At 42.6% G+C, this 15,072-nt stretch overlaps 1 protein-coding gene and 1 pseudogene across 4 annotated transcripts in view; one reads left to right on the top strand and one right to left on the bottom strand.

Moving 5' to 3' along the window:
- Positions 1-15,072, bottom strand: part of LOC136399334 (zinc finger protein 91-like) — a 944,498-nt gene that overhangs the window by 680,786 nt on the left and 248,640 nt on the right. The window lies entirely within an intron of this gene.
- LOC136399322 (zinc finger protein 91-like) overlaps positions 1-15,072 on the top strand; it is a 388,962-nt pseudogene that overhangs the window by 328,184 nt on the left and 45,706 nt on the right.

The following is a 15,072-nucleotide window of genomic DNA, read 5'->3' as shown; positions in this document are numbered from 1 at the left end:
TTCTTGAGGTATGCCTGTAATGCTAGAAACTTTCCTCTCAGGACTGCTTTTGCTGTGTCCCATAAATTTTGAGTTGATGTATGCTCATTATCGTTTGTTTCTAGGAATTTTTAAATTTCTTCTTTGATCTCAATGTTAACCCATTTGTTATTTAATAACATGCTATTTAGTTTCCAAGTGTTTAAGTGTTTTTCAATTTTTCTATTGTGGTTTATTTCTAGTTTAATGCCATTGTTATCAGAGAAAGTGCTCGATATGATTTCAATCTTCTTAAATTTGTTGAGACTGCTTTTGTGCCCTAACATGTGGTCTATTCTAGAGAATGTACCATGAGCGCTTGAAAAGAATGTATATGCTGCTGTTTTAGGGTGAAAGGCTCTGAAGATATCTATTAAATCGAGTTGATCTAATATGTCCTTTATGTCTGCTGTTTCTTTGTTAATATTCTTTCTTGAGTATCTATCTTATGATGTTAATGGGGTATTGAAATCCCCTACTATTATAGTATTGCTGTTGATCTCACCCTTTAAGTCCATCAAAGTCTGCTTTATATATTTAGGTGCTCCTATATTAGGTGCGTAGATATTTATAATGGTTATATCTTCTTTTTGGATTGCTCCCTTTATCATTATGTAGTGACCTTCTTTATCTCTAACTATGGTCTTTGTTTTAAAGTCCATTTTGTCTGATATAAGTATTGCTACCCCAGCTTTTTTTTCATTTCCATTTGCATGAAATATTTTTTTCCATCCTTTTATCTTCAGTCTGTGTGCATCTTTTGATTTAAGGTGTGTCTCTTGTAGACAGCATATGTACGGGTCCTGTTTTCTTATCCACGCAGCTACCCTATGTCTCTTTATTGGATCATTTAATCCATTAACATTTAAGGTTATTACTGATATGTAACTGTTTATTGCCATTTTTTTCTTTAAAACTGTATTCCTCTTTTGTTGTATTCTTTTTTTCCTTTGATCTGTTTACAACAGGTCCCTTAGCATTTTTTGCAGCCTTGATTTGGTTGCAGTGAATTCCTTGAGTTTTGTTTTGTCTGTAAAGCTTTTTATTTCTCCTTCAATTTTAAATGATGGCCTTGCTGGATAAAGTAGTCTTGGTTGTAGGTTCTTGTTCTGCATTACTTTGAATATTTCTTGCCATTCCCTTATGGCCTCAAGTTGAGAAGTCAGAAGTCATCTTTATGGGGGCTCCTTTGTAGGTGATAGTCTTTTTTTTCTCTAGCAGCTTTTAATATTTTCTCTTTATCACTTAGCTTTGGTATTTTAATTATGATGTGTCTTGATGTTGGTTTCTTTGGGTTTCTCCTTAATGGAGTTCTCTGTGCTTCCTGAACATATGAAATGTTTTCCTGCCTTAATTGGGGGAAGTTTTCTGCTATGATTTGTTTGAACAAAGTCTCTATCCCTTGTTCTTTCTCTTCTTCTTCAGGAACCCCTATGATGTGGATGTTGTTTCTCTTCATGTTGTCACAGAGCTCTCTTAGAGTTTCCTCAGACTTTTTGAGTCTCTTTTCTTTTTTCTGCTCCGCTTCCGTGCCTTTATTTATCGTGTCCTCTAACTCACTGATTCGATTCTCTGCTTCATCCATCCTGCTTTTAATTCCTTCCATTGTACTCTTTATTTCATATATTGTATTTGTCATTTCTGACTGATTCTTTTTTATTATTTCAATGTACTTTTTTTATATTTGTTATCTCTTTATTTAGGTTTTCATAATGGCCATCTATGGTTGTTCTAATATCTTTGAGCATCCTAATAATCGTTATTTTAAACTCTGCATCTGGTAATTTGGTTATATCTGATTCACTTAGGTCAGGAGTCTCAATCTCGTGGCCCGCGGGCCGCATGCCACCCGCCGAACAATTTTGTGCGGCCCGCAGACTAATCCACGAAGTTCAAAATATTTTGGATAAAATTAAGTAAGCCCAGGGGCCTACTTGTATTTTTCATTTCTCTAGCATTAGCTTAGTTAACAGCAGTTGTGATGCGAACTACAGTTTCTGGTCGTTTTGTGACACTGAGTAAGCTGCATTTACGATTGTGCTTGTTGTACTGATTTTTTTTTGTTTTCAACTGCAGTGAGAAAAGTGTTGCGTAACAGTTGCCTTTTGTAGACCTAGTGTGGCCCGCCGAACGGCTGTGATCTTGCTCTGCGGCCCACATGCTGAGTTGAGTTTGAGACCTCTGACTTAGGTCCTTTTCTGGGGATTTCTCTTGGTTTCTTTGTGTTGTATTTCTCTGCCTCCACATTTTCTCTTCACGGGAGTGGCTGTGATCACACGCTTGGGTGCACAAGTGTTGGTGGCCTTGGCCTTTGCCCCGCCCCCATGTGTGACGTTATGTTTGGTCCTGATGGCACTGGTGAGCACCTTTGCTCAGCTGCGGGTCTCCACCTGTTTCCCGGCTTTCGCCCTGCCCTTGCAGGAGGAGCCTGCTCGAGGAACGGCTGCTAGCCTTGGTTCTACCACCGGGAAGGAATGCGTGCCCAAGCTCAGCTCAGTAGCAGAACTCCGCCTCTTCTGGGCTTTTGGCTCCACCCCCGCGGGAGGACCAGCTACCAAGTCAGACCGCAAGCCTGGGTTGCACGGGCGGTGCAAGGCTGTGCTCCTCTGCCCTTGCCCCAGGGCTTGTCTCCACCCCTTCTTGGGTTCTCACCCTTCTCCCGCAGGCTGGATTGCAGATTGCTGGCAGCTGAGTTTGACCGTTTTTGCACGCCCCCTTCCCCCAGCCGGGCAAGGTTGAGCTCACACCTGAGCCCAGTGGTGGCCAGCTGGCTTCTGCCTCTGTCAGCAGAACCACGCTTTTGTCTCCCACTGCCGCCGGCCCTCCGGTGAGCCCTCAGCCGCGTGGGTGGGGGCGTTGCAGCTCGGACCCTAAGACTCACTACTGTAGACCCGAAAGCTCCCTCCTTCTATGCGACTCTGCTCTGAGTGCCATGGGGGAGCTTGTTTGGCTGCTCCCCTGCTTCCCTTTGCTGGTATTGCTGTTTCCAGGGGAAATATTCACTTCAGCTTTGGGGAGTGACTCATCCCAGGGGTTAGGGTGGCTATCTCCCAAAATGTTTCTCCCTGTGCCTCCTAGATTATACTCTCTTCCTATTACTCTGGTCCTCTCCTCTCTCCCTCCGTCCCCAGGAGCCCCAGGTGAGTGTTTGTGAGAGAGATATTCTGCGCGGTTCCTTTAAGAAGGATCCTGGGTCTGAGAAATCAGACTCTTTCTCACAAACAGTATCCTGACTTATTTCCAGCTAAATACTGTCCTTACGCCTCTTCTGGGCTCTGGGGCTGCAGGCTGGGGCTTTGTTCCTGGGGTTCAGGACCCTTCCCCCTCTGCTAAACTCACTTCCCACCCCGTGAGTCTCTCCCTGCTGCCGTTCGCTCCGGGAAGCTGGGCAGCCCTCTCCACGTTTCTGCTTTTCCTACCAGTCTTGGTGTGGCTTCTTCAGTGTTCCTTGGTTGAAGAGTCCTCTTAGTTTAGTCCAAAGTTGGTTTTTCCAGATGATAGTTCTTAAAATTAGTTTGTATTTGTTGGGTGGATAAAATGTATTATGCTCACTTTGTTAAAGTTAACGCTGCCCATGTGAGGCCATCACCCAGGTGATATTAATGTGTGTTGAGAATCCTTGTAGCCTGGGGCTTGGTTTTGGGATTAAGCCTTTCCCACCCTTTTTGATGTGGGGTGGTACAATCCAATCATGCCTCGGAGAAGTGACTTTGTATTGGAGACTTCCCTATTTTGTATATTGGATTAGAGGTTGTGAAGCTACAATATAAAATGGGGATGAAGCGGGAACTTGCGCTCTCTTGGTTCCTGAGATTATCATTAGAAGAGAGAGCAGAGGAGAGCAGAGAAAGGCCACGTGGAGGAGGCCAGGAGAAGCAGCCAAGATGGTGGAGTGCTGAGTGAGATGCCAGTTTGTGTAGAGTTTGTATTTGGGATAAGGAAGGAGATGGGGAACAGAGGTGAATAAGTCTGGTGAGCTAGAAACCTTTGATTCTAGGAAACTCGGATAAGTCAGTGGCTTTGTGAGCACTGAATGTGATTCAGTTTTGGAGCCCAGTGTGTATTTTTTACTTGCCCACTGGGTGCAAGGTAGAATTAAAGACTATGGCCCATCAGTTTGTGGCTCCGTTGTTTCTTTACTGACTGTCCGAATCCAATGTGAACCTGCATAGGCCAGAAGGCTGCTGTGATAGTGGCCCTGGCCCTGGCTCCTGGCTTTACAGTATTCCACGTTGGTTCTGGGAGGTAGATGTTGGTACGTCCGCCTACTCCAGCGCCATCTTGTCTTCTCTAATACATCATCTTTATATTGTATTGTGTGTTCCCATCCCTTTTCCCTCTTCTACCTCCCCCCCTTTCCCACTGGTCTTCACCACACTGCTGTCTATGTCTGTGTCTGTGTTTCTGTTTTTGTTGTTCTTCGCCTAATTCCTTTACCTTTTTCTCCCAGCCCTCTCCCCCATATTCTTTATGTCTGTTCCTTTTCTATCCAGTATTGTCAGATATTGAATAAGACATATATAAGGACAAAGATTTTCTAACAGAAATAGAATTTTAAGGCTTAATTTTCTGATCTTCAATGAGGTTGAACAAAGTTTAAAAGTTTTGTTAAATTACTGACATTTTTACTGTTCATATCCATCCTTAATTCTGCAATGTTCATCAAGTTTACAATGCAGATAAAGGGCTTTGTGACATACTTTACAATTACAAGGTGTCTCTCTGGTATGTAGCTTATTGCTCAGAAAGAGAAGTCATTTCAGGTTTTGCCACAACCTCCATATCTGTAAGGCTTCTCTTGAGAATAAATGTTTGAATGTTAAAATCCCCCTACCAAACAAAAACCTTATTAAACTCCCTAGAAATGTAATATTTCTGTCCAGTATGAAATTTCTGTTTTTGAATAAGGCTTCAGGATTGGTGAAAGGCTGTGGCACATTGTCTACATTGATAGCACTTCTGTGCATTATGAAGTCTCTGATGTTCATTAAAAACTGAGAAATGGCCAGAGGCTCTTCCACATCCCCTACATTTAAAAGGCTTCTCAGGGATGACGTCAGAGTAATGTCATGGTAGGAAGCGATACCAATAAATCTCCCCCAAAACTTGACAAGATCTTCAACCAGAAACAGAAAAACCTATCCTTGGAGCCTCCAGATGTTTTGCAATACACCCGAAGGTATGGTTGAGCGAAAAATTGACTAAATATATAATCAAACCCCAAAGGAAATAGGGAGTAAGAAATGCTCCACCTTCCTCACTAACCTAAACAGGGCTGCTTTCACTAGGAACTGAGAATATAGAAACTAAGGTGGGCAAAGGGGGTGAATAGATCCAGGCCGTGGCACAAACGGCCGAACCAGGCTGTGGCACGGAGATCCAGGCCGAGGAAAAACTGTGCCTGTGGCAGCCCAGTCAATACAAGCTAACACTCGCACCAAACCCAGACAAAGAAGACAAGTGGGGCAGCCATTTTCCCCTTTCTCCTGGTTGGCGCACGCAGATAGTGGGCGAGAGATTTCTTCGAAAGCCCCGGGAGTGGGCGCCCGTGTTACCCCACAGAGAGGCAGAGTCAGAAGCCTTTGTGTGGGCTGAAAGTGGAATCTCCGGGCTGCCCTAGCACCCTGAAAAAGCCGCGCATGGGGAGGGAGTGAGAGCCAATTCCAATGCTGGAACTTTTCTGTGCGGGCGGGGGTTTCACTCAAACTGTGAGCGGCCAGCCTGATCTCCTGGTCGGCGCGCACGGAGAGTGGGCAAGAGATTCCTCTGAGCACCTCAGGAGTGGGTGCCCATGTTATCCCACAGAGGGGCAGTGTCAGAGGCCTCTATGTGGGCCAAAAGCGGAATCTCCAGGCCACCCCAGTGCCCTGAAAAAGCCACGCACGGGGAAGGAGTGAGAGCCAATTCCAACGCTAGAACTTTTCCATGCCGGCGGGGGTTTCACTCAGAGGGTGATGCGGCTGGCCTGATATCCTGGTCTGCGCACACAGATAGTGAGTGAGAGATTCCTCTGAGTGCCTTGGCAGTGCGCGCCCATGTTATCTCACAGAGGGGCAGAGTCAGGGGCCTTTGTGTGGGCCAAAAGCAGAATCTCTGGGCTACCACAGTGCCCTGAAAAAGCCGTGCATGGGGAGAGAGCAAGAGCCAATTCCAATGCTGGAACTTTTCCATGTGGGTGGGGGTTTCACTCAGAGTGTGAGACTGCCGGCCTGATATCCTGGTCTGCGCACAGATAGTGAGCGAGAGTTTCCTCCAAGTGCCCTGGGAGTGGGCGCCCACCTGTGTTACCGGACAGAGTGTCAGAGCCAGAGGTCTTTGAGTGGGTGGAAGCCCCACCTGATTATGCTAAGAGCTCTGACTGACAGAGCCTTACCCAGAGCCCTGTGCTTAGTGGGAATAGAGTGGGGAGTTGCCAGCTCTTTGAGCCTCTTACTATCCAGGCAGAGGCAGCAGCAACCCCATAGCTAGATTATCAGGCTACTAATTGAGGAAGAAAAGACTAGGAGAGAGGCTCCAGGAACATGGATTCTCTCACTGTCGGAGCCTATAAATGCTAATGAGCCTCAACTGCCAACAAGACTGAAGCACAATACATGACATTGCCATAGAGACTTATCAACTGCAAACCTCTACCTGAGCGTGCCAAAGGGGCAGAACCCAGGGTACAGAGTCACCGACCAGGAAGAGGGAGAGAAAAGAAAAAGCAAGAAGATAACCTCTCAAAATCAAGAATAATCTGCAGACTTTATAACCTATCCCATTTTATTATATTTGTTCGTTTGTTTCTCTTATCTTCATTCTTGATACTTTTTTTTCCTCCTCCAATTTGGCCGATTAACTCTCTGCCGGTCTTACTCTCTCCTCTCCTTGAACTACACTACCCATAAGTGTTACATCTCCCATTATCTTTTCTTTCCTCTTCCTTTCTCTCTATGAGGGCTGCACTCCAAAACCCTTAACTCTCTCTCTCCTCTTTTTTCTTTTTTCTTCTTTTAGTGGTTCCCCCTCTTTTTTTCTCTCTCTCTTTTTCTTTTCTCCCTCTATATTAGTTTCTTCCTTTCTCCTTTATGTCTCCTCTCATTCAAACCTCAATAACAAACAAAGTATCTTATCTGAGACTCAAACTTATGTTTGTGGCATTTTGGGGGGTTTTTACTTCACCTTTTTAACTCACTAGCAGTGCTCCCATTCCTGGCTCTCCATTTTATCTAGTTCTTGTTCCACTAAATACAATAGTAATTTTTTTATTTGTCCCCCCATTTTCCTATTTCCCTCTTATTCCTCTCATCATAACTCTTTTTATTTATTTATTTATTTTTTAAAATTTATTTATTCATTTTAGAGAGGAGAGAGGGGGGAGAGAGAGAGAGAGAGAGAGAGAGAGAGAGAGAGAAGGGGGAGGAGCAGGAAGCATCAACTCCCATATGTGCCTTGACCAGGCAAGCCAGGGTTTTGAACCGGCGACCTCAGCATTTCCAGGTCGACGCTTTATCCACTGCGCCACCACAGGTCAGGCTCATCATAACTCTTAGTCAACCAACACCTAAAAGCAAATCATTTTATTCTTGACCCAAATATTTTTCTTATTTGCTTTTAGTGGGTCCATACCCTCTTTTTTTCTTTTTTTTTCCCCCCCTTTATTACTTCTCCCCAATTCAGGCCCTTCATTATAGGCATTGTTTATTCTATTTGGTACAATATACTTCACAGTTCACCACAAGATTTTTTTAAGAAAGAGGGGAGAGGAGAGGAGAGTAAAAAAGGAGAAGGGGAACAATTTCTTTTTTTAAAATTTTTATTTTATTTTATTTTTCTTTATTTAATTATTAATTAAAAAAACAACTCTTTTTAATTTTTAATTTTTTTAACTTTTTATTTATTTATTTATTTTGTATTTTTCTGAAGCTGGAAACAGGGAGAGACAGTCAGACAGACTCCCGCATGCGCCCGACCGGGATCCACCCGGCACGCCCACCAGGGGCAACACTCTGCCCACCGGGGGCGATGCTCTGCCCCTCCGGGGCATCGCTCTGCCATGACCAGAGCCACTCCAGCACCTGGGGCAGAGGCCAAGGAGCCATCCCCAGCGCCCAGGCCATCTTTGCTCCAATGGAGCCTTGGCTGCGGGAGGGGAAGAGAGAGACAGAGAGGAAGGGGGGGTGGAGAAGCAAATGGGCGCTTCTCCTATGTGCCCTGGCCGGGAATCGAACCCGGATCCCTCGCACACCAGGCCGACGCTCTACCGCTGAGCCAACCGGCCAGGGCCTTAACTTTTTATTCTTTTTTAAATATCATTAATACTATCAACAAAACCACCCTCAGATGCCATTAAGGAAGAGAAAATCGAATATCATAGATACAAAAGAAAGAGAGGTAACACAGATAGATGAGGAAAAATCTGTGGAGAAAAAATTTAATATATTGGAAACCTTGGAGTTAAACGACAGAGAATTTAAAATAGAAATCCTAAAAATACTCAGAGATATACAAGAAAATACAGAAAGGCAATTTAGGGAGCTCAGAAAACAATTCAATGAACACAAAGAATATATTTCCAAGGAAATTGAAACTATAAAAACAAATCAGACAGAGATGAAAAACTCAATTCACGAGCTGAAAAACAAAGTAACAAGCTTAGCTAATAGAACAGGCCAGATAGAAGGTAGGATTAGTGAAATAGAAGACAAGCAACTTGAGGCACAACAGAGAGAAGAAGAAAGAGACTCAAAAATTTAAAAAAATGAGATAGCCCTACAGGAATGATCTGACTCCATCAAAAAGAATAACATAAGAATAATAGGTATATCAGAGGGAGAAGAGAGAGAAAATGGAATGGAGAATATACTCAAACAAATAATAGATGAGAACTTCCCAAGCCTGTGGAAAGAACTAAAGCCTCAAATTCAAGAACCAAACAGAACTCCTACTTTTCTTAACCTCAGCAAACCTACTCCAAGGCACATCATAATGAAATTGGCACAAACCAATGGCAAAGAAAAAATTCTCAAGGCAGCCAGGGAAAAGAAGAATACAACATATAAAGGAAGGCCCATTAGATTATCATCAGATTTCTCAGCAGAAACTCTACAAGCTAGAAGAGAGTGGACCCCAATATTTAAAGTCCTGAAAGAGAGGAACTTTCAGCCATGAATACTATACCCATCAAAGCTATCCTTCAAATATGAAGGAGAAATAAAAACATTCACAGATACAGAAAAGATGAGGGAATTTATCATCAGAAAACCCCCACTCCAGGAATTACTAAAGGGCGTTCTCCAATCAGATACAAAGAACAAAAAAAAACCAAACAAAGCCACAAGTAAAAGCCCTAAGAAGAACATAATAAAGCCAAATTTAAACTGTGACAACAACAAAAAGAAAGGGGGGGGGGAGAGGATGGAGATTAACAGTAACAAAGGACGATGGAATGCAAAAGTACTCACAAAATAGTGCACTAGAATGAACAGGGTAGGAACCCTTTTCATTACTTAAAGGTAACCACTATTGAAAAAATCACCACAGAAGCACATGATTTAAAAAAGATAGCAACAGAGGAAAGATGTATAGAATACAACCAAATAAAAACAAAAGATAGGAAAACGAAAAAGAAGGATCAAACAAGACACAAAAATAACAGAAAGCAATCTATAAAATGGCAATAGGGAACTCACAAGTGTCAATAATTACACTAAATGTAAACGGATTAAACTCACCAATAAAAAGGCACATAGTAGCAGAATGGATTAAAAAAGAAAATCCAACTGTATGCTGCCTACAAGAAACTCATCTAAGTAACAAGGATAAAAACAAATTCAAAGTGAAAGGCTGGAAAACAATACTCCAAGCAAATAACATCCAAAAAAAAGCAGGGATAGCAATACTCATATCTGATAATGCTGACTACAAGACAGCAAAAGTACTCAGAGACAAAAATGGCCATTTCATAATGGCTAAGGGGACACTGAATCAAGAAGACATAACAATTCTTAATATATACGCACCAAACCAAGGAGCACCAAAATATATAATACAGCTACTTATTGATCTTAAAACAAAAACTGACATTATACTTGGGGAGAGTTTTTTCCTTTTATTTGGTGCAGATTTCACATTTCTTTCATCTTTTGTTGCTTTCCTGACCCAGTCAAAAGTGCACCATGACTTTACAGACACACTGTATATAAATATAACAACAAAAAATAATTGAGGCAGGTTAGTTCTGTCCATATTAATATCCTTTCTTGTCAGCACTCTTCCTTAATTTCTAAGGCTTTCATTAAGTTTACATTACCAAAATCATACCTTCAATAACTTACCAATAGTGTTTTAGAGAACAAATCTGTGCCTTGATTTTGTAACAAGCTCTGGTTGTCTTCAGATGGCATAGCTGAAAGATACAAAATAAATATTCAGTTATGACACAAGGTAAATGGTCATACCAACAAGTACTGACAAAATTACATTTTAAGTACGCCAAAGGCAGGTTAAGAGTTCAAAGCAAGACCATGAGAGGTAACAATGAAAAAAGTCACATCAGAAAAAAAAAGTCACATCAGAGAAAAATAAAAACTTATATCCATTATAAAAAATATCTGCTGAAACACCAAAGCACACCAGGGCGATATGGTAAGAACATTCCCAATTACAAGTTTCTTCTCAAGAAACACAGAAATGGCAGTGCTGTATGCTCAATGAACTGGATGTTTCACTGCTTCCTGAAAGACCATTTCTGTTTTTCATGACAGAGTGCCAAGACAATGGCAGTACATGGTGAATGTACTGTAAAGACCAATTTTTAAAAAGTAAATGTTCAAGCACACAGAGACTGCATTACTGAAGAGAGATTAATAACAGAAAGAGCATGACCGTGATGATGCAATGGGTAGTGTCAACCTGGGATACTGAGGTACCCATCTCAATCCCTGAGCTCTCTGGTCTGAATGTGACTTCATGTACTTTGAGTGTAGGCTCAAAAGTTTAAGAGCACGGATAGCAGGTCTGACCATGCGGTGGCACAAATAATAGAGCATCTGCCAAAATGTTGAGGATCCAGGTCCAAAATCCCAAGGTCGCTGGCTAAAGCGCAGGCATACCAGTTTAACAGTGGAGTCTCTGGCTGGAGCACTAGGGTTGGTGGCTTCATGCCCAAAATTGCTAACTTGAGCAAGAAGTCATTGTCTCTGATGAACTAAGGTTCTCCAACTATGACATGATGCTTTTCATCTCTGCCCCTTTCTGACTGTCCTTCTCTCTCTCTCTCTTGCTCACTAAAAAAAAACACAAAACAAAAACAAACAAACAAACAAAAAAACAAATAAAACAAAGAAAAAGAGAAAATAATATCAAGTTCACCAGCTTGAGCATGGGATCGTCACGATTCCATGGTTACTAACTTGATCCCAAGGTCCTGGCTTGAGCAAGGCATCACTGCCTCAGCTGAAGACATGCAGTCAAGGCACATATAAAAAGTAGTCACTGACAACTAAACTAAAGTGACTCAACTACGAGTTGATGCTTGTGATCCCCCTTGCTTTCTCTCACAGTTAAAAAGAAATGTATAGGGGGAGTCATCTTAAAATGAAGAAAAAAGAATCAGAGTCATTGTAAACAAAAAAAATCAACAATGTGAATATAATGTTAAGAAATAAAATAATGATAAAAGTAAATGAAACTATAGCATTTGCAGAAGCATGGACACACATAGAAGGTATTGTGCAAAGTGAAATAAGTCTGGCAGAGAAACACATGTACCATATGTCAATAATATTTGGAATCTAAAGAACATAAATAAATAAACAACCAGAAAAAGACTCATGGGTACAGTGAACAGACTGATGACTGCCAGAGGGCAGGGGAGTTGGGAGACTGAAGAAGAACACAGTGGTAGTTACAGAACGGTCATGGGATGTAAAGTGCAGCATGAGGTATATAGTAAATAATACTGTATTAACTATGCTGGGTCTTGAAAATATCATGGGGAATAATTTTAAATTTTGTACAGCATATTAAGGTCTAGCCCCTATCCTGTACATTTGAAAGTAGTTAAAATTAATCTGCAGAATTTGAAAACTATATAATCATTCCAGTGATCAAAAATTCTTCTATATTAACTATAATTTATAACTGAGTATACCCTCAAAAAGCAAAAAGTTTGCATCATGACATTATACAGTAGAAAATTTCTTAGACAATGCATTTCAATCATTCAACAATAACTGACAAGTGTAATTGTAATAAGGATATTCAAATGACATGAGAAATTTTTTCTGGTATACTGTATTTCACATAATCTTATAAAAATAAGGCTGTAATCCACCTCAAAAAATAACCTTTATTTCTAAATTAAAAAAGCATTACAAAGTTGTAAAATTCAAACAGACTGTTGGTCAAAATAAGTTTATAAATATTATATATTTTGCCTGACCAGGTGGTGGCGCAGTGGATAGAGCGTCGGACTGGGATGCAGAGGACCCAGGTTCGAGACCCTGAGGTTGCCAGCTTGAGCACGGGCTCATCTGGTTTGAGCAGAAGCCCACCGACTTGAACCCAAGGTCGCTGGCTCCAGCAGGGGGTTGCTCGGTCTGCTGAAGGCCTGCGGTCAAGGCACATATGGGAGAGCAGTCGGTGAGCGGCTAGGGTGTTGCAACATGCAATGAAAAACTAATGATTGATGCTTCTCGTCTCTCTCCGTTCCTGTCTGTCTGTCCCTCTCTCTGACTCACTGTCTCTGTAAAAAATAAATAAATAAATAATAGTTTGCATTGGGTGTGGGAGACAGGCTGTCAGCCAGCAAAGACATTATAACCTAAGGCTTAGTTTTAAGACTAGGCTTTTCCCCACACCCTTGACTGTTGGATGATATGGGGTGGTGCACTCTCATGAGGAATCCCATTTATGCCTCAGATAAGTGACTTTGTATCAGAGACTTCCTTATTTGTATATTGGATGAAAGGTTTTTTATTTCTACACTATAAAATGGGACAGAGGAGCTCATGCAGGAAGAGAGCAGAGAAAGGCCACATGGAGAAGCAGCCAAGATGGTGGAGTTCTGAGGGAGAAGCCAGTTTATGCAGAGTTTGTGCAGAGAGAAGGAGATGGGGATCAGAGGTGAATAAGGCTGGTGAAGTTAGAAACCTTTGATTCTAGGAAACTCGGATAAGTCAGTGGCTTTGGAGGCCTGAATGGAAAAGGAAGTGTTTTTCCAGTGTGTGTATTTCTTGCCCGCTGGGTGCAAGCTAGGATTAAAGGTAATGGCCCACCAGTTCTTGGTTCCGTTGTTTCATTACTGTCTGTCTGAATCAAATGTGAACCTGCACTGGCCAGGCAGCTATGATGGTGCCCACAGGTACTGGTTTTACATTTGGTGTAGTCTGTGACAGTTCAGTATGGAGTCACCACCACCTTTGAGCAGTGGAGTAGAGGACTGGCTACTGTTATGGTTCCCCATGGCTGTCCTTTTGGGGACCGTAGGCTGGCTGACTTTTACAGCCATGTGTGAGGAAACCAAGAACTCTGTGGAAGAGGCTGCCCGGGACCTGCAAACTGAGCAGTAGAAGGAGCTGGAGCAAATGTGGGATAAAGAGATGCTGGCCCTAGAGCTGGAGAAAACACAGGAGGAGGCTGATCTGGTTCACAAGATTCACTTGGATGTTGCCCTGGACGTTGTGAAGAGCCAGCAGCGGCAGGTCGCTGGGGCTGGAGCTGCAAGGCCCGCAGCGCAGAAGGCAGCAGCGGCCCGGAGCTCAAGCCTGGCTGCGTGAGCTGGTGTTTTCAGTTCCTCTTTGGAGGATAAGAATCGGGCTGGAGTTGCAATCCAAAGTCTCCAGAAGGTGAGAGCCCAACAGCAAGGAGTACCTACTACACCCCTGGTAGGTCTGTGATTTTGGGACATGGGGTGGATGCCATTATGGTCTCTGGAGCAGAGATGGAAATGCTGACTGCCATTGCCATGAGTTCCTCCCTGAACAGTATAAGACCTGCCAGGATGGCAGGGATTGGGGGGGGGGTGGCTAAGACCCCATATGCGTGGACTGATTTCCTGGACTATGACCAGATTGAGCACTGGCTCCTTTGTTGGATGGACTTATGGATTTTGGACAATGTGAAATACCCTGATGGGGGTGGGGGTGGCTTTGCTGGAAGCACTCCCCTGCCCTGGGAAGCTTTCCCCATGGCTAGAAAGAAGTCAGAGGACATTTGGCGCTTTTGGCAAAGTGCTCAGAGACTGATGAAGTGTATCTTTGTATTTGTTGAAATTGTATGATTTGTCATGTTTTTGTAATTTGTGTAATATGCCTAATTTCCTTGTGCAGAAATACCTGCTTTAGATGTGAAGCCAGCAAAAGGGGTGGAATGTTGGTCAAATAAGTTTGTAAATATGATATATATGTTTGCTCACTTATAGTTTGCATTGGGTGTGGGAGACAGGCTGTAAGCCAGCAAAGACATTATAACCTAAGGCTTAGTTTTAAGACTAGGCTTTTCCCCACACCCTTGACTGTTGGATGATATGGGGTGGTTCACTCTTATGAGAAATCCCATTTATGCCTCAGATAAGTGACTTTGTATCAGAGACTTCCTTATTTGTATATTGGATTAAAGGCTTTTGATTTCTACACTATAAAATGGGGCAGAGAAGCCCATGCTAGAAGAGAGCAGAGAAAGGCCACATGGAGGAGGAGAAGCAGCCAAGATGGTGGAGTTCTGAGGGAGAAGCCAGTTGTGCAGTATTTGCAGAGAGAAGATGGGGAACAGAGGTGAATAAGGCTGGTGAGGTTAGAAACCTTTGACTCTAGGAAACTCAGATAAGTCAGTGGTTTTGGGAGCCCTGAATGGAAAGGGAAGTGTTTTCCCACTGTGTATATTTTTTGCCCACCAGGTGCAAGCTAGGATTAAAGCTAATGGGCCACCAGTTCTTGGCTCCATTGTTTCATTACTGTCTGTCTGAATCAAATGCGAACCTGCACGGGCCAGGCAGCTATGATGGTGGCCATGGCTATTTTCCATACACAGACTAATGTGTAAACATTTAAGATTAAGCACACCATAAGAAAA

This window comes from Saccopteryx leptura, chromosome 3 (genome assembly GCF_036850995.1).
Source record: "Saccopteryx leptura isolate mSacLep1 chromosome 3, mSacLep1_pri_phased_curated, whole genome shotgun sequence".
NCBI classification, from domain to species: domain Eukaryota; kingdom Metazoa; phylum Chordata; class Mammalia; order Chiroptera; family Emballonuridae; genus Saccopteryx; species Saccopteryx leptura.
The sequence above is the reverse complement of the archived record's forward strand: the minus strand, read 5'-3'. Positions and strand labels throughout refer to the sequence as shown.